At 44.3% G+C, this 19,910-nt stretch overlaps 1 protein-coding gene across 14 annotated transcripts in view; it reads right to left on the reverse strand.

Annotated features, from left to right (window-relative positions):
* Positions 1-19,910, reverse strand: part of KCNMA1 (potassium calcium-activated channel subfamily M alpha 1) — a 725,195-nt gene that overhangs the window by 405,905 nt on the left and 299,380 nt on the right. The window lies entirely within an intron of this gene.

Below are 19,910 nucleotides of genomic sequence, written 5' to 3' on the forward strand. Positions count from 1 at the left end.
AATAATTATTCCATCAACTACTTACTTAAACGTTTTAAAGGAAATGAAAGAAACTGGGGTAACTGTTTTAAGCTTTTTTTATAACAAATTTTTCAAGAGTAAATTCCAAATACTTCATCCCACAGTGGGGTCCCCACTGGCTGCCGTGGAAACTAATGGTGGAGCGACAGGAGATGGAAGACAAATCTACCCAGAGCAGGAATACAAAGGCCAAAGATGAACAAATTAATAATACCACTTTGCAGTTAACTGGTACCTTTCATCAGGGAACCGCAACGCATTTTACAAATAATACTTATTTTCCTGACTAAAAGAGGCAAGCCCAAAGGTCACAGAGGAAGTGTGTAATGATTTTAAGAATAAAACCAGACCTTATTCCCCAGTCCAGTGGGTTCCTCCCTCCAAGCTCCCCAGTGCCTCTCACCCTGGCTCTTTCAACCGCCTACACAGGTATCTTTGCAAACGTCCAGATCCTTGTTCCTCCAATACAGAACACTGAATACCAAAGACCATTTGGAACCTGTAGGAAATCTTGTCCTCATCTTGCAATCTCAACTGGAACAACAAAAGCTTATCTAAACTCACCCCTTGTGCTGGAGACATCACATATCACCAGTGCAGGGGAAAATGTGTGGTTTCATGGAAAAAGATGCATTGTCAGACAAGAGAATACATACCCCTTTGGGTTTTCACTGTCTGATTATATGGAAGCTATTTTACAATTCTGTAAACTGTAGACAAATGATAGCAATGCAAATAAGTCTTGTCTATAGACATGTAAATTCTGTCCTTTCCAAGAGAGGCTCATCTGACATCTCCCTCCCCCTGTGGAAAAAAACAGCTTTGCCTCCACTGGCACATTCATTCTAATATTCCTGATCTGGAGATGTGTCTGTTCTTTTTAACTGGTTATAATATCTGCCTGGTTCCCTCATTGATTAACAAGTAGAATAAAATTTTTAACGCAGATTTATTTTGATGTCTGACAGCCATGATTTTACCCTTCATGAAAATTATTTTTTGACACCAGTTCAACCTTAGAAATAAATGCTCTACCCCAAAGTTAGAAACACAGATGGGAACAGCAAGAGATGTTAGAACTCAGAAGAAAACTGGTGGAGAGGCTAGAGGTTGAAAATTCCCCTGGCTCACAGGAGAGCTGTAAATCTCTGAATGCAAAGTAGGGGCATTTTTTTCTTATGGGAACGAACCCATAAATTAGAAAAATATCTGTTATTTTATCCCCTATCTTGTCATGACCTAAATCTTGTTAACTCAAATATAAAACATGCTAACTAGGTCTTAGTTCTGACAACTGCCAAAGACAGGGCAGCACGCCACCCAAAGAAGTGCCAAGAGCCCTGACAAAACTTTGTGGGAGTCAGGAAAAGGCGACCTCCTTCCCAGGATGGACACAACCCCATTCTAGGGGCTTATGGCGTGGCAAGTGGGATGCAGAGTGCATTTGAGCGGTTTCTTGTGCCTTCAGTCTGGCATCCTGGGACAGTGTTCAACCTACACAACCACACGGGTTGGCCCTGGCAAAACGACACTCACAGCCCAAGACCCAGAACCGTAACAGGAGTGCACAGCTAGAGGGTGGCTCTTACTTAGCAGAGCGAAAGAGAACCTGACAGGCCTGTCCCGGCTGACCTGATCTAGACCACTGAGGTCCAACAGGACTGAGGACAATCACTAACTCTGTGGCTCCCTGCCCCAACCACACGTGGCATCTAGTGACTGCCCTGTGACTGGGAGCTTTTTCTCAAAGGGTTGGGAAGTGAGCAACAATAAAAAGAAATGAAGTACTGATATATGCTACCACATGGATACACCTTGAAATCAGCGTGTCAAGGGGAGGAGCCAGACACAAAAGATCGATTATCATGTGATTCAATTTATATTAAACGTCCAAAATAGGCAAATGCAGAGTGTTAAAGGACTTCCCCAAGACAGCCCAAGCTTTGTGCCTGGATGTTATGATATTGATGACAATAAATGGGCCAGGAGTTCAGGGAGGGAAGCAGACCTCAGTGTAGGTTAACAGGAAGGTTAGCCTCATTATTATGTTTTATTCTTCCCACCCTTATTATTACTGTCTAGTTCTTCCATTAAGTTTCAGATATGCTCTTAGAAACTCTCATGTTCAGTTACTATCACAACCTTTCTCCCCAACTTTTTCCCACTTTCATTCTATTGCTTAGATCTCACCCCTCACCCCTTTATTCTTTTCCCGACACAATAGCAAGAGAACAAAATCTGTACACTGCCCGACAGCTGGCCTCTGGCTGCTCTTCCTCTACAAGCTCTACCACACTGGCCTCTCCTCAGTGATGGGTGTGCCCTCCCCCTTCCTCCTACGTGGCTTTGGCAAAAGCGATTTGCTCTGTCTGGAACATTCTCTCTGACCCTCCTTTTTCCACACCTCTTTCATCAGATGACTGTGATTCACCCTCAGAGCTCAAGCCAAATGTTGCTCTAGAAAGTTTCCCTGATTTGTAATGCACTGGCTCTCAGAGCAGCACTTTTCCTGTGTGTTCCACATGGGACAGATGTATCTGAATCCAGTAAGTCAAATTCACATATGGTAAAACTTTTGATGACTAGATGATGGTCAAGTAATCAGAGGGGAACAGACTTCTATGGAATAGTTTTTCATCCATTTTGCCCTTCCATCACTCAAGACTACCTCCCTGCCTCCCAGCTCCAGTCTGCAACAACGAGCTAGGTGGCCTGATAAGAAACACCAGTGGCCACAGCGTACATGCCCATGGGGCCAAACAGACTCCCACTTCTGGCAGGATGAGCCTCCCTACTTTTGGAGTCAGACCAGAGAGGGTCAAAGTTCCTTCAGGAAGCATGTTACAGTGGAAAACACACAGGCTTTGGAAACAAACAAACCTAGGTCTAAATACCAGCCCTTTGCCTATTTGTTGGAGTTCTGGTTCCCTAATCTGTGATAATGGGTGAATGAAAGGAGAGAATGGATGTGCAGACCAGGACAATGCATGCAACTCAGTGACTGGTCAGAAAACGTCCATGTTTCATTCTTTACCTGCAATTTCTCTATCAATAATTTCAATCAGACTTTATATCTCCTCTTCTTCCAGTCTCAGGGCTATCTAGATGGAAATCAAAACCACCTCCCTCTGGCTGGAGGAGAGGATGAAAGAGATAGGGTTGTATTTCCAGGACAACCAGTGCCCTGCGGCCTGGTGGTCCTGCTGCCCGGGACAGAACTCCAGTGGCCTTCCAGCTAACCAGGGTGGTGTTTCTCAACACAGTGACATACAGATGCACAGACTGACAGCTCGACAGGCACGACCACTCTCCTTAACAGGGTGTTGATTAATTCCAGGAACTGTCAGGAATTCTATCAGCCCTTCATATGCTTGTCCTATGCAAGGAGGACAGTAGAGAGCTGGGTCCCTGCGTATGGAGAGGAGGGTGCAGAACATGAGGTTAGCACACACTCCTACCCACGGGGGGATTCCACAGGAACTTATCTCAGTGCTTACTGTGCTCTGGGCAGAGTCGAGTGCTGGGAATGTAACAGCAGCAAAACAAAACAGTGGCTGTTTTCAGGGCACTAAGTTTATAGAGGGAAGTAAACACTCATTAAATAATCACCCATAATGAACCAGTGAACCCAAACTGAGATATGAGCGTGAAACAAAGGAACACATCTCTAGCAAAGCTACTAACAAAGGAACGGGGGGAAGGGGAGTTTCCCCAGAAAGGAGCACTTGAGTTGACATTTGAAGCAGATGCTATCCAGCTAAAATATGTGTGATGCTGGGAAAGGGAGATGAGGAGAGGGGAACTTCTCCACCTGGAGGAACAGCATGTGCAAAGTCCGGTGATGAGAAGGAATACAAATGCGTTGGGAAATGGGGCAAAGCCAACATAAATGGAGCCCAGACACTGAGGAGGAGAAGGAAACATGTGGCCTGGGAAGAAGAGGATGATTCCTAATGGTTTGAGAGAGATGACTGGGTGACAGGGCATGATCAGAAGAAGGTGTGTGCGGGGGGGAGGGGAGGTTGTAAGACTCTGCTGGAAATACAGCCCCCCACAACAAGCAGCTAGAACTAAAATACCTGGAACAAAATCCCCCAGGCCTCTTGGAGTGCAGAGTAAAATGCAACTGAACAGAGGTTGAGACTGATCATTGATCTTTTTTTTTTTTAATGTCTTAAAATGGTTTGACACAGACATAGTAAAATGTTAAAATTAGAGCAGAACCAACTCTAACATGGCTCTGTTTTGTAATCTTTCAGGGAAGACTCTATTAAGCTGAAAACATTGAACTAAATGGCAGCATTATTTCTCTGTAAATGTATGTAATTGCCTTTTAAAGAATTGTCAAATTAAGGATATAACAGCTAATGATAAACATTAATTATTTCTCACAGTATTAGAGAATAGGACCAGCATTAACAAACTGCCTTTTTGTGTTTTCTCATAAAATGGTTTCAAGTGGTCCTATTTATCATGAGTTCCTATAAGTATTAACAATTTGTAAAATGAGTTAATTATTTTCTTGGAGGTTTAATAACATCTACCAGCTTAAGTAATGTCCTTATGGTCTTGAAATTTATCCAGAAAACTTACAAAAAGGAGTAAATGCCTTCAGCTGAGCTAAACATCATATATATTTATAGATAGCATATATTATTCTACAATGGTCATATTAAATGTGTAAAAATACTGCTGATGGATTCTAAATCAAGTCTAGTTGCAAAAGGATCCCTCCTTTAAAGTTTAATAAAACCTTCATATCAATGTATACATACAGGCATATAGACACACCAAGCATTCTAAATCCAAAGGCATTAGTTATCCAGACTTTGAGAGAAAGAATAATGAAACCTAATTGTTAATAAGCAAAGTAAGGATTTCAAGAACATCCATGGATCTTTAGTGGTCACTGGCATAAAACAGAGGTGAAAATAAAGACATCCCATGGGAATTACGTATGGGTCTCAACTGCCTAAATTTAGGTTTGTGTTTTCTCTCTCTCCTTTTTAAGTGGGTTTTTCTTTTTGTTCACTACAAATTCAACTTGCCAACAGGTAGTAAACTGGAATGACTAGAGTTTTCTCTTGTTCTATTTCCCTGGTTATTTGCCCAGGGGCGTTATGAAGTTAGAAATGGAATGTAGCAGAGGAGTGAAGGCCAGGCTTCGGCGTGAAATTGCCTGTATTCAAATACTGGCTCAGCCCCTAACCAGTCATGTGTTCTTGTAAATGTCAGTCACCACCTCTAAGCCCCAGCTTCCACATCTTTAAAACAAAAGGGCTGTTACAACACACATCTCATTCAGTTGTCTGCATGATTAAGTGAAAGTATGAAAGGTACTTGCTTAACCTCTGTAAAGGTTAGCTATCACCATTCCTCTGCTGGGAACGATGGCAATGCAAGGAGAGGGAGCCTCTTCCTACTGCCTCCCCCGCAAGTGCCCATCATCCCCAACGCCAGGGTCTCCTAACCTCACCCACTCACATCCTGTCCTGGCAGACACCAGGTTACAACTGTGTTCCACCTGCACAATTAATTATGTAGAAAGTTTTTCTTTAAACTACATCCTTCTAAATTTCTTCTTAAATGGAACTTCATGTGATTACCTAGTAATGGAAAGCCCATCTCACGTGCCATAACTAAAAAGGAACCTTAAATGCACTGCAAAAGAGAAACCCCAGATAATTTAGATTCTACCATGATACTATTACCCCAGTGAAGACTCAGAGCTTGAGGCTTGAGGTGGATTAGCACAGCTGATGCCTAAAAGACAGAACAAGACCAAGTGGAGACCTTCTGCCTGTGGTAAACGGACCACGTGAGTCTGTATCATCTGAGTCTGGGGCAGCACACCATCAAAATCCTGGTAACACAATGTCATCTAGAGTGACTTCCACTGCAGTTTGTGGGAATTTGTGGATACAAAAACAGTGCTCCATGGCAGCAAGGAATACTTCCAATATTCCCTTGCAAAGAAGGATTCCAATTAATTCTAATCCATTCATTTCTAAAACTGCAGAGTGAGGCATTAGAATTCATAAAATGTCCAGCCATACATTCCCCTGGATAGCAGTAATGCTACTGGCTTATCAGTAAATTTTTGCAAATTTGACTGGGGGTGCTGTGTATGTGTATGCACGAGGGCGGTGACTTAAACTTTATGCATCCTCAGTCAGACCCTCATCTCTCCTGAGGTTAGGTTTCTAAGCTGATGGTTCATACCTTTCATAAATGGTGTTGAGTCAAATATCATGTGAGCCTACCATACACGTGTCCTTTAAAGGCCCTAAGTGGAAAGCAATGCCTGTTGAGAATTAGAGTAGGCATGTAATCACGTTTCATACTGAGCTAAGGCCTTCATCCAATACAAATGCCACATTCACTTAGGAAGGGTGTCTGCACAGTATAAACAGCAGGGGAATGGAGGACGGTGCCCTAAATCAGCCTACTCAGCAAATCCGAACTCATTCAGCTACAGACCCAGTTAATTCACACTTCAGGGTTTGCATACTCTAATAAGATAAATGGAAAGGCAAAGACATACACGTGGAAGGAGTCCCTTCCCTGTGCATACAATCAACCTCTGCTTCTCCACCCTAAAGGGGCAAACACATTACACAGATCATCCAGAGGCACCCCCCAAACAGTCCTTGCACTCAGGGAGCACGCGTAAGAAGAGAGGCTACACACCTGCACAGAGAGGCTCTCAGTTGATGTTAGTTCCTCCTCTCCTGCCTGTCACGTTTGCTTTGGCGATGTTAGATGATGTTGCCTGCTCCAGGGACTTGATCAGTACCAGGAAATCCCCCTCTGGGATCCCAAATTTGACTACAGATCATTCATGTGGACAGTGGGAGTTATCTGATTTGTGGACTGAGGAAAAGCCAAAACTCTGAACACCTGTGTGTCTAGGAAAATGTATTTCTAAGTCAAAGGCATTTATTTTTTAGATGGCAGTTGGCATGAGTATGGTCTGCAAGGGAAGAATAAGATTTCCTGGAAGGGGGTGGAGTGCTGGCAGGCTGAGAGCTGAGCCTGAGACACTGGGCAAGCTGAAAGCACACCCTGTGCTCTTCCCTACTCCCAGCACCTCCTGCAGCAACTCACAGGGCTGACAAGTCCCTGGATCACTCAACAGGCAGGCAGCAAACTCTCAAGGCAAAGGGAGTTAACACTGCCTTATCTTGAGCTCTACTATTAACAAACTTGTCATCACTAAACCCTGTTGTTAGTCACTGGAACAATTTGATGGAAAGAGAGAACACCAGAGACAAACAAGCTGACCCAGATAGGCTGGCTAAGGGGATCAAGTGGCAATAAATTGTTATCTCTGCTACTTAGCAAACGAAAAGCTCTTGCTAAGCAAACATTCTGGTTCACTGTGAACTACCCCACGTACCATATAAGGTGATCATTATGAAGATAAATAAGCACCACAGAAATATGCTTAACACTAAACCTCTGCTGAACTTAGTAATATCATTCTCCAGTAATTTGGGCTTGTTGATATAAAAGTTACTTACTACTGTCTTGACAAGGCATGAGAGTCCAAGTTAATAGAAATTTCCAGTTAACAACATGACCATTAGCAAAAGTGTATACAGATCATCAGGTTTCTGCTCTGTTGGGTGACAAAAATGATTAAGAGCCCAAGAACATGTCCAGTCCTACTGCCACTGGACATGTCACTAAGTCTTCATAAACCTCAGCTTTCTTCTCTGTGAAGTAAGACTATTAGACTGATCAGCAGTTCTCAACCTGAACACAGAAACACACTAGTGGAAGAGTCCAGATATGGAGTCCTCAAAATTAACCTATAATGAAAGGCTATTATTTACTTAGTAGTTGCTTTGTGCAAGGATGTATTGACTAATGTAATTGTTATACCAATCCTGTATGAATCTTCTTATCCTCATTTTACAGATGGGGAAACCAAGGCTCACAAATGTTGACACCTTGCCCGAGGGTCACCCAGCCAGCGAGGCTGAGATAGAACTTGGAACCCATGTGGTCTGGTTCCAGAGCCCTGCTCTTAAATGCTCCATCATTATATCTCTCAATAAAGGTTAAGAGCAGCCATCAATTACAACCAGTTGATTGACAGACTGTCAATTACAGTATATCTGGGCCTAAAATAAAAGGTTATTCTCACCTCCATTTCAACATTTATTTTTAAAGAGAGAAATACATGAAATTACACAGCATGACCTGAGGCTTGTGTCTCAAAAGTGATCCCACTGGCCAGACCAGAAGAAAAGCCGACCGGCATCTATCTGCTGACCAGATGACATGGTTGGTTCCATACAGCTTAGCCATGGGGGTCTGTGATTCCTTGGTGCTTTGAGCTGCAACTTGCTCACTCTCTTTATGGGAAGCCCAAAGTCCAGCCTTTCAGCTGTGACAATCCTGGGCCTAAACCAGCAGGAACAGTCCTGACAGGCTTATCTCTGCCAGCTTCAGGGAAGCCTCTTATTGGCTGTCAAACCAAAATCACCAAACCAATTCTCCTAATTACCTCCTTGGCAGGCAACCACACTAGAGCAGCTACTTTTCCATCCTGAACCCAGCAGTCATTTGCCCCCAGGCAGACACCCCCATTTTCCTGGCAGAGCCCTCCCCCAGAGTCACGGGGCTCCCTAGGGCATTAATGTAATACCTGCTGCCACCATCATGCCTGCGGTCTGCGTTTGAGTGGGCCTCATGGCGCCAGCACACTTGGCTAAATGGATAATGTTCTAATCACCAGCAGGCATCTGGAATTCCAGCCGGCTCCCTCCAGGCACAAACCTACACCTGCCCTTATGTAAGAGAAAGGCACAACAGCCGAACTTGCCAAGGCTCCACTAGGTGTCAGTGTCTGGGGGCAACAATGAAGGTCTCAACCAACTTCCTAACTAAGTTCTCTAAGCAACCCTTCAAACTCTTCTAAGCTTGCACAAAAGGACTGAATAATGAAATGACACAGATGAGCCCAAGGGTATCTGTTTCAACCAAAGGAGGCCCAGAAGAGAAGGTAGTCTCAAAGATCACCTACTACAGACTCTACTGATCTAACATTCTCAAAAAGACAAAATTAGAGTGATGGGAAGCAGACCAGTGGTTACCAGGGGGTGGGGGTGGAGGACAGGAATTAACAGGGTAAAGGCACAGTCTGTATCCTGACTATGATAGTGGTGACATGTATCTATGCTAAATTTGACAGAACAGTACACAATAAAAAAATCCCCTTTACTGTATTATAACTAATAAAATAAAAATGTTTAAAGACCCATGAACAGGTTTTTCTCCAGAAGATGACTCATCTTCATATTTTTAAAAATTGAATCATATTTAAAATATTATTGATTGTTTAATAAGAACTTTTCATGGACATTGTTGTCAGTGGAGATTAAGTGAAATAACATGTTAAAGTGCTTTTAAAATGAAAAGGACACGGAAGAAGTCATAGAGTGGTAGTGGTTGGAGAAAGAAGTCAAATGAGGCCTTACAATGTCCCACTAGCTGAGGGTCTGAGGGTCTGGGCACCCCCTACCTCCTGCCCCCGCCCCATCCATGGCCACTGCCTGTTAGAATTTCACTTTCCTCATGTGGGGAAAGGGGACACCTGAGGGGGATTGTTCCTTCATGCACTTAAATTCTATTGCACAATTACTGAAGTGCACATACTCGTCATTGGAGTTAGATGTTTTCCTTCAACACTCAAAATGAGGGCAAGTTTATCTTTCAAAACTGAAAGTACTAAGGTCAGGCATGAAGGCTGATGAAATTCTGGTCCTGTTGGAAATTCCCCTTTCCAACAGCCCTCACGAGGCCTCTGAGAAGGAAAAACGCAATGATCGCTTTTGAAGAGCAGGGGACAAAAAGACTTAACCTGTACTTTTCAACGCGAGTACAATACCGTATCATCACGAGCTTGCCTAAGCCCAGCTGTGTGAAGTGATGGGGGAGGTTAACTGTTGTGAACGCAGCACCGCATTTTTCATCAGTGTCCCATGAGGCTAAGAATGGCAGTGGAGAGAAGACGGGGAGGTTCAGCCTCCAGGATATTCCATCAGACACAGGACACTCTTAAAAGGGGCCCTTCACCTATTGTCATGCTAACCATTCAGACAGAAACCTAGGAAAGTCAGCAGGCACAAACACTTCAGACCACCCATCTCCTGCGCCTCTCTTTCCCATGAATTTAACAGCAGCCCTCATGGGCTGTTACCTTCCTTGCTGCAACTCAATTAAAGTAGCTTCCAGAAATGCCTTAATTACAGGTCTAATGCCTTGTTACATTACAGGTTTAAATAAAGGCCCCTGGATTCGAACCTGTTGAGATTTCCATACTAAAAAGTACTTACAGAGCTTTGATAAAGCACCAGTAAACCTTCACATTTAAACAGGAAAAACTGTTGCAGCTCAAATTTCAACTCTCATGCAAAACTCCAGGGATCAGGCAGCAAAGGCACTGCCTCTGCACAAAGAAAGAAGAAAAGAGGAAAAAAGGCAAACATGCACGCTATAAATTACCCAAATAAATCAATTTAGGCAGACTACAGGCTTTCTTTGTAATGCAGAAAACCCTTAAAGAAAAATTAATGGGAAATGCCTTTAACAGGGCAAAAAAGTCACAACAAGGAGCTGTATTAATCAGTGGCCAGCCCTCACCCTTGTGCCAACCAAATTCTTCCGCAGAGGATAATCAGCAGGAGGAAACCTGAAAACCAGTGCAGAGGCTGGGATGAGCCATACATGAGACCTGGAATAGGCACACACCTAAGTCCCCTCCCAATATTTGGGAAAAGGAATGGGGAAAGAATCAAAGTATCAAGTGCTTCATATTTGCCAGTGCTGTACTTAGGTTGTTTATTTCACTAGTTCACGTTCCCTCTGAGGTGTTCCTGACTCTACCTTACGCACAAATAGAGGCTCCAATTTGAGAATCAATTCCCCAGAGTCACCAGATAGAGATGAGAAGGAATGTGGAATTCAGTTCCAGTCCCTTAACACCCAGAGGCCATGAATAAATCCAGGGCTCTGGAAGGGGTCCCAAATGTTATAAATTTTAAAAATGAACAAAGGAATGAAAGTTTAAAACGGTCTTCAAAGGAATCCCTCAAGTAAGATAATACTGTACATATAAAAGCATCAGTGGGCTCAGATTAAAGGGCTCATGAAAGAGTGTTATTTCTGGAAATAATCCTTCTCCCTTTCCCAGGCTAGGGCAGCAAAGACACATCAGGCTTAGACCTGTCAGGACCACAGGAAGTGACTATCATGGCCAGTCCTCAGGGCTCCTCCCTCTTGGGTTTTTGCTTTTTAACAGGGATCGACCCCATTAGAACTGCATTCCATTTATTCATTGGTTCAACAACTACTTACTGAGGCCCTATTATGTGCCAAGGACCACCAGGATGCTGGGCATAGAACAAGGCACCAGTCACTTGCTGTTGTCACACCAATTCCCCCGACCTTCTCTTGCCCTGCTCTGGGTTACATAGGCTAACCTTTACCCCCATAGACACACTTCCCTGGAGGCACACTTGTCAACAGGTTCAATGCTGGTTCAGCCAGTGGGAGCACTGGGGAGTCTGGAGGGTGGAAGGAAGGGAGAAGTTGGAGTGGACCTATTCCTCCATCTCTCTCCTTATCCATCTCTGTCACCTTCAGGAGGCGCCTCCAAGAGCGCTGGGATCTCCTCCACATCACCATCTCCTCCCATTGTCCTCCAGGCCCAGGTTCCCGTCTCTTCCTAACCTCTGCTTGGCTCTAGTTTCTGACATTAAATTCCCTCTCTTGAATCACCCTGTTTTCCTGAGTGCACTATGACTCCTACAGGAGTTGAAGATGACTAACCAGATTGCTGCCCTCTTAGAACTTAATTCTAGTGGGGCGAAATCCAAAGAGCAAGAAAACAATAAAATAAACCAACAAATAATAGTTACTGGTTTTGTTAAGAATTATGAAGGAAATCAGGAGCAAGGTGGCATGAGTCAGGGACACAGGCTATATCGGGTGGCAAGGGGACATCTCCCCCACATAAGAAAGGCCAAGGGAAGAGCACACAGATGGGGAAAACAGCATGACAATGGTCATAGTGCAAAAGCTAACTTGGTGTGCTAAAAGCGCCAGAGTCACTTTGGCCAATATACAGGGAACTTTCCTTATTGTCCATAGAGAGAGAAAGGTTCTTTTTTTTTTTAATCTTCACCCAAGGATATGTTTATTGATGAGAGAGACAGACAGACATACAGCCAGACAGACAAACATTGATGAGAGAAAGAAACATAGATGGGAGAAAGAAACATCGATTGGTTGCCTCCCATATGTGCCCCAATGGGGGATTGAATCCACAACCTAGGTATGTGCCCTGACCCGGAACATACCTTTCGATGTAAGGGACGATGCTGCAACCAATTGAGACTCCCAGCCAGGGCAGGAGAGAGATCCTTAAGCCCCCTCTCCCCAAAACTGCTTGCCTATCCAGGAATATTACCTGACCTAAGAGACAACTAACTATCCCCTTAATCAACTTGCACAAAGAGGGACACAAGGGACAACCACAGCTCTTGAAGCATGGTTTGGGGAGCTCAACGATGCTCTGAGGCCAAAGGGGAAGAGGGGCAACCACTATGTATGTGCATGACAGACTCAAAGGCACCAGTGGTCCCCTCCTCTACCACTCCGGAAGGTTTCTGGCACACACCAGCATGGCTTTGCATTGCGAGGAGGTCCAGTGGACTGTCCAGACTTCTACTTCAGGACTCCAGAGCTCAGAACCTCTCACCTGCCCCCTTAGACTACCAGACAGCTCCAAGTTTCCATGCTTTGTGTTGCTTCCAGCTCTTTCTCTGTTACATGAGCCAGATTCTTTTTCCTTTTCTCAAACTGACAAATGTAGATTGTCAAGCAAGGCTGGGCAAAGGGGGAAAATAGAACTGTAGTCCCCACTGTCCATTTTTTTCCTGAAATGCTACTAATCTGGCATTTAGGTTGTTTGCTTCTATTATCAGAATGCCATTAAGAAATCTCTGCTGGGTTTCTGTACACAGTTTTTCTCTAATGAAGCATCAAATCTCTTTAACAAACAATAGCGGTATCACAACCAAGCACTCTGGCCCCAGCTGGTGCGGATGCAATCTAGGGCAAATGCAGTGCACTTTCAGGTCTCTTCCTCCCAAAACAGCCTACTCAATTAGAGTTCCAACACTGTTTGGCCCCAGCAATTGGAGAGAGAAAAGGAATTGGTGCTTTTCAAGGAGTCACAACATTGTGCCCCCAGCATCTAACATAATATCATGGAATGTGATGCTTCCTGAATATCCTTTTGAATGCACGTGTCCATCCTGTTGCAACTCAGGGTCTGGATCTGCAGTGGTTCAACCAGTGGGAGGCCTTGTAAATACTGGACTTACCTCCCCATATAGTGATGGCAGACATGGTCAGAGAAGAGCTATGATGAGGTGCCCCAGAGGTGATCAGTGAGAGACACGTCAGGGCCCTGCTGAGCATGGTATTTGTCCACATCAGGCACCAGATTCTCTTGGGAGGCAATGAGGCAATTACTATCAAAGTTGAAGATGCATGTAACCTGGCACCCAACAATGCCACTCATAGGAGCTTAGCCCATAAGTGTACTGGCACATGTGTGCAAAGACAAATATAAGAAGGCAGTTGCTACTACACTGTTTTTTTATAGCAAAAATTAGAAACAACCATGAGGTCTCTGAATAAGGGGCTGGTTACATATATTCTGATACACAGATGTAATGGAAAACTATGTAACTGTTAAAAGGGGCAGGTATATAAATCCTGATCTCTAAGAAATATAGTAGTATGAAAATGAGTTATCAACTGTTTTTAAAACATGGGGCAGTTATACATGTACACACATGTATGTGAGCATAAATGCTTGTATATGCATGGATTCATACTGGAGGATACATCAGAAATTGTTAATGAACCCAGTTCTGACCTCTGAGAAGCAGAAATGGAGCACTAGAAACCAGGATATTTTTAAGTTGACCTGTTTTTGTATGATTTCTTTCTTTCTTTCTCTCTCTCTCTTTTTTTTTTTTTTTTGCAAGTATATACTTCATCTTTTAAAAGAGCAAATACAACATTCCCTAAGACTTTGGTAAATAAAACAGAGAAATCACTGACAGAAAGTTGTGGTAGACAGAATAATGGTCCCCCAAACATGTCCATATCTTAATACCCAGAACCTGTGAATGTTACCTTACCTGGCAAAAGGGACTTTGCTGGTGGATCTCGTGATGGGGAGATTATCCTGAATTATCCAGGTGGATGATAAGTGTAATCACAGGGCCCTTATAAGAGGAAGGCGGAAGGGTCAGCGTTAGAGTATGTGGCAGCAGAAGCAGAGGTCAGAGTGATGTGAGAAGGGAGCCCGAGTCCAGAAATGCAGGCAGCCTCTAGAAGCCGGAAGAGTTCAGGACACAGATCCTCCCCTAGAGCTTCTGGTCCTGCTGATATCTTGATTTTAACCCAGTGAGACTTCCAGAACAGTAAGATAATAAATTTGTATTGTTTAAAGAAACTAAATATGTGGTAACTTATTGTAGCAGCAATTGGACACTAATATAGGAATACCTTTAAAACAGTCTAATTCACGTATCAGAAGCAGGACAATCAGATAGACTTGCCCCAAATGACAGGCTCATCGACACTGATTGATCCTTCTGCTAGAGACACAATAGGTTATCCATAACACTGTCAGCTACAATAAAGTCTGATGAATGACAAACATCTCCCTTAGTCAGTATGATACAGCTGCCATCCCCAACATTGGGGTGGAACTCAGCATTCATCTGGCCTAATTGCTAGTCTCTTAACAGAACAGCATCTCTATCCTTGCATGTGTCGGTCCCATTTGTCAGGCAGGTGGCATGGCAATAGGAAGGTAACAAAGAGAGGTCCTACCTGCCAAGTGCTTAATAGAGGTTATAAAATGTAAGAGGAATGTCTGTGGGGCTAATGTGGAGATAAATAAAGCTCTTTCTTAAGACCTGAGTGTTCCTCTGTCTTTGAATCATGCACCTGATTATACACACAAGATACCTAAGGAGAATTCAGGCTTGGCTTATTGTTCCAGAAGTTAAGACCACCCCCCACTATGAAGACTGAAGACTTAGTTTCTGTGAAGAAGACTTTGTGGAGGTGTTGGGGAAACTGTGAGAGGTGAGAATGATAATCATAATCTTCCTCTGGCTTCTGGAGGACCACATAACCAAGACAGAGTCCCATTGTCTCTTGTCCCAAGAAGAGAGACAAACCAGGTGGCCCTATGACACCCAACATTATATAAAGTGAAGTCCAATCAATTGTCCAACCCACATTTCATCAACAGTATAACATTGCCAAAAATCTTAGGTTTCTTAAACAGGAGATTATTAAAGAGCTAAAAATATAATAGCAAGAACCTCAGTGGAAACTTTATAGCTATTTTCTTTTTCTGCTTGGGGGGACACAGTCTTTATCATCTTTTTTCAAATGACAGCTTCATCCAGGCTCTGTGGTTGTCATGCATGGTGCGTGGTGCTGCTTTGGTGATTTATAGCGTGTTGAATCATCATCTCATTAAGTCATAGGAGATTAGTATGTGAACCCACTTTGTAAACTATAAGGCACATGTCTGGTGACAAGGCTAGTGAAGCTCTAAATACACACATAATTAATTTGGCTGTGCTCTAAGACAGATGGTACATAATAGGCAGCCTTTACCTAGGAGAGGAAGGGGAAAAATAAAACACACTTCCTTCTTCAGCCAGTTTTATCTGCTCTCCCATACTTCTGCCTCTTTAATCCCAAGATCTGAACACCACAGGCACGAAGAAAAGAAGGTGCTCTTCCTCCACTGGTTAATTTCTCCTGCCTGGGTTCCAAAAGGGAAACTCACATGAAGAGATCTGTGCATTAGCTGGCCCCCAGATGGGTGCACAAAGCAGTTCCAGTAGCGACACCAAATAGTGCTGACTAACGCTCAGGGTAGCAAATTGTATCAGTCCCAATTTGCTCACCATTTGCTCCCAAGGCAGGCCCTTGAAGTTGTCAAGAAACTAGCAACCTCTACTTGTGTATCCAAACCGGCTTCATAAATTGTATCAAAAATTCAACAATAATTGTAACCTAGTATGCTCTGCTAAACCAGAGAAAGCTTGTCAACAAAGACACCTGCACCACCACAAACGCCCCTCTAAGGGACAGAGAAAAGAGGTACTACTCTACTGAATAAAAATCCCCAGCTGATTCTATACCTAGATGAGTTTAGGCCCTGTCACATCAGGTGACCTCCCAAAGGTCTCCCTATTTAAGGTTCCCTGCACTCCTTGCCTAAGGGCCAGCAAGGATAGAGAGGAATGGCCCTCAGTATGCAGTGGTCTTCCTAGTGCCCACTGGAGTGATGACCATTGAACCCAATGCCAGACTGGGCTCCCACAGCGGGCGGGGCAGAAGAAGAACCTGTAGGAGGTCTTCAGAGCAGACAGCTGGGGCAGGGCCTGCCCAAGTAGTGCTGATCCTGGATACGCCCCCTGCAGGCACCCGGAGTGTCACAGAGGACTCCCTATTCAAGGAATTATAAGTCAGACTCTGGAACAATTCATTTTGTTGGTGTTGTTTATCGATACATTAATGTTTTCCAGAGCTGGCTCCACAGTCATGCAATGTTATTGCACAAGGGAGCTTGGGGACTTTCTTAACAAGTATCTGCACAGCCACCAGACCATTCCACTTGAGTCTGCTAAAATGGAGCCACTCTACCCCACCACTGACTTACTGCTGCCCCCCCACATCCCTCTTTTAAACAACCATCAGTCAGTCTAATGCCAGCTAAATCTGCATATATTGATTAAGCATTCCCCCAATCTAGACTTTTCCTCATGAAACAACATTTTAAGCATGTGGTAAGGGTCCTAAGGAGGCTGCTGCTTTGACAGCCCCAAAAAGTAGCAAAAAGGACCTCACCAATCAAGCCAGCAGTCTGGATTTCCCATCTGGCCCATGCCTGGAGCCACGTAACCCTCTGGCCCTCCTCCAATGAGCTGTGAAATGTTATTTCAAATTCTGGGTCCAAAAGGACTCTTTCTGAGAAGTCAGTGTAGCCATCAAGCTTTGGAAACAAGTTTAAGTTGCTTTTGTACTTTCCATTACCCAGGTTGCCCTGGAATGCAGCTCCTAAGAGGTGCAGCTCGCCTTCCCCTTCCCATCAAGGAGTTTGAGAAAAGGGGAAAACAAAGGAGCGAAACCTGTGCAAAAGGGGCTGGGGGCAGAAACTCTGCGCTGTGGGCTCCTGCGGTTCCTGGTCAGCCTGCCCAGCGGCCCCTCTTCCATTCCCACCGGGCTGTTGGAACAGAGTGACATGGAAAGCAGAGGCATCTGAAACCACAACATCAAAGGCCCCAGAGCCAGAATGACCTCAGATTTCTTCTTCCTAGTCCTCTACCATCAAACAGGTCTGTGACAGTGATTCTTCGTGATACTGTGGACAACACATGAAGGAAGCACCAGAAGTGGTGGGAGGCCCACCCATTACTCAGTGCATGCATGCTCTCTGGTCTGCTCACGTAGACTCCTCTCCCTTGAGGACAGGACCTGGCAAGGGACCTCAAGCTGGGTTCCAACGCCACTCATTTCCTCAGCCAGGCACCTTCTTACAGGGCACAAGAGGAGCAACTGTATGGGATGTCCCTGCTTTGGGGGGATTCAAGGCCCAGAGTAGGTGAAAGCCACCTCCTCCACAGGCTGGGGGAAGGGAAGAAACAGGAAGTTCAGCCTTAGTTCGCATTACCTTTTCTGGGCTACCTCTGAAAACCAAACTTCAAATTTCATTTCCATCACTGACCAGCTCTGTGACTTTGGACAAATTATTTAACCTCTCTGTGCCTTAATTCCATAACCCATACAAAAGGGATGATAACAGCACTTACTTGGTAATAAGATTGTTGTGAGAATTAAATGAGCACATTTTTGCAAATCACTGTGGCATTATGTTATTAGATCAATTCCAGGAGTCACATTCTCTAACATATAATGATTGTGAGACAAAGATATAGCTTATAATATCAATGCATATTTTAATATCCCTACCCCTATCTTCCAAAAAAGCAGTTACTAAATTCAATGGTGCATCTTACTAACTGATGGATTTTAGGATCAAGGAGATACAATCTTTTAATTACATTTCCTACACACCAACAGATGCAGTGCTAGAGACTCTCTCTTCTTGGGAATTCTGCAGCTTGGTTTCTACTAACAACCCTTGTGGGGAGGGGTGCGTAGGTGCCACCCAAGCCAGCATCCCCATCTTTCCCCAGCACCTTTAGACCCCCTCCTGGTGCTCTCAAACCCAGGCTCTGAGGGTCCTTGCTGGAGGACCCGAGGGAGCATGCGATTCAGTGGTTCTCAGCCATGATACTCCCTGAGATCCCAGGCAGCTGGGCCACCCCAAAGGTTCCATTTTAATTAATAGGAGCAGGGCCTGGGCAGGATTTTTAAAAGCTCTCCAGAGGACTGTAGCATGTCCCCAGGATTGAGAACTATGGCTCCAGTCATTCTCCTCTCCTTCTCATGTCTGAATTCCCCCCAAGACCCACAGCTAACAAGCAGCTGGTAGCCTCCTCTTGAATTCCAGGAAAATTGCAGCTCTCGCCAACCTAGGTCGCAGAACACTGTTAAAAAAGAGAGGTTCTTCCTCCGGCAGGGCCTTTGTTGTTTTGAGATGGGGATAAGACCTTGAAGGCAATTTTAAGCTGGAAAATGAAGAAATCTACCTTAAAATGATCCTTTCTTCCTAGCCAGCTAAGCTCAGATAACTGGATAGTAACCTATTTTGAATTTTGCAGAAGTCTTTTGACTTACAAATGATCTAATTCTCTAAACCAACCATGCTGAGAACGCAAGATAACTTTTATGCTGGCTTAATTCCATAAGACATGGTGAACGGTAGAGAGAATTGTCAGAAGCAAATTTCTTCCACCGTGGTGGGTAAATCTGCTTCTAGGTAAAGTAGATTCACTTTTCCCCCTTTATTCTTCCTCTTGCATCTATGCCAAGCTCTTCTCTCTATTGCAGACCTTGCCTCCCCTCCATCTTCTTTCAGAGAGACACTTCAGCAAATTATAAACATTACTCATTTCACCAACCACAAAGACACTACTCTGCATTGGAGAATTAGTGTGAGTTGGCTTCAACAGCACTTTAATTGACCCCCTAGAGGGGATGCGCATACATTTCTACATGTAGTTAGCATTGGAAACCATCTGATTGGGCACTAAATGTTTAATTCTCTGAGAAATTGGCAAAAGCTACACTAGGCATCCAAGGTGCTATTAAATCGTAGTAAGGGGAACATCTTACAAGGGGTTAATGTGTTCAATCCATCTGAAAGCAGAGTCCCTGTGAGCCTCGGGAGCATGGTGGAAAATCCAAGCCAATTAAAGCCAAGCCAGTCACCTTCGGTCCCAGGCTCCAGGGTTGGAGCAGTCACAATGAGTCATGTAGAAAGGAGTCACCAGATACTGAGGGCCCCCATGTACCAGGAGCTGGGCTGGGTCCTCTCCGTGTGCTCTCATTCCTTCTCACAGTCACCAGGAGGCAGGATCATATTCAGGCTTTCATAAGGTCACAGAGAAAATAAACAGCAACCTGGGATTCAACCTAGGTCCCCCTGACTTCCAAGCCACTTCACACCAAAAGGTGGAGCAGATCCACACCTGGTGAATGGGGTGCTTCTCTGAATTCCACATGCTCTTGGTTGAGAATTCTTTTGGCATCCTTGTGTTGCTCCCCTACTACACTGCTCCTTAAGCACTTAACTAATGCTGTCCTGTGATGAATCCTGGGTTCAAATCCCCATTCCACCACTTACGAGATATGTAGCCTTG

This window comes from Furipterus horrens, unplaced genomic scaffold (genome assembly GCF_987537825.1).
Source record: "Furipterus horrens unplaced genomic scaffold, mFurHor1.1.pri manual_scaffold_5, whole genome shotgun sequence".
Lineage (NCBI taxonomy): Eukaryota > Metazoa > Chordata > Mammalia > Chiroptera > Furipteridae > Furipterus > Furipterus horrens.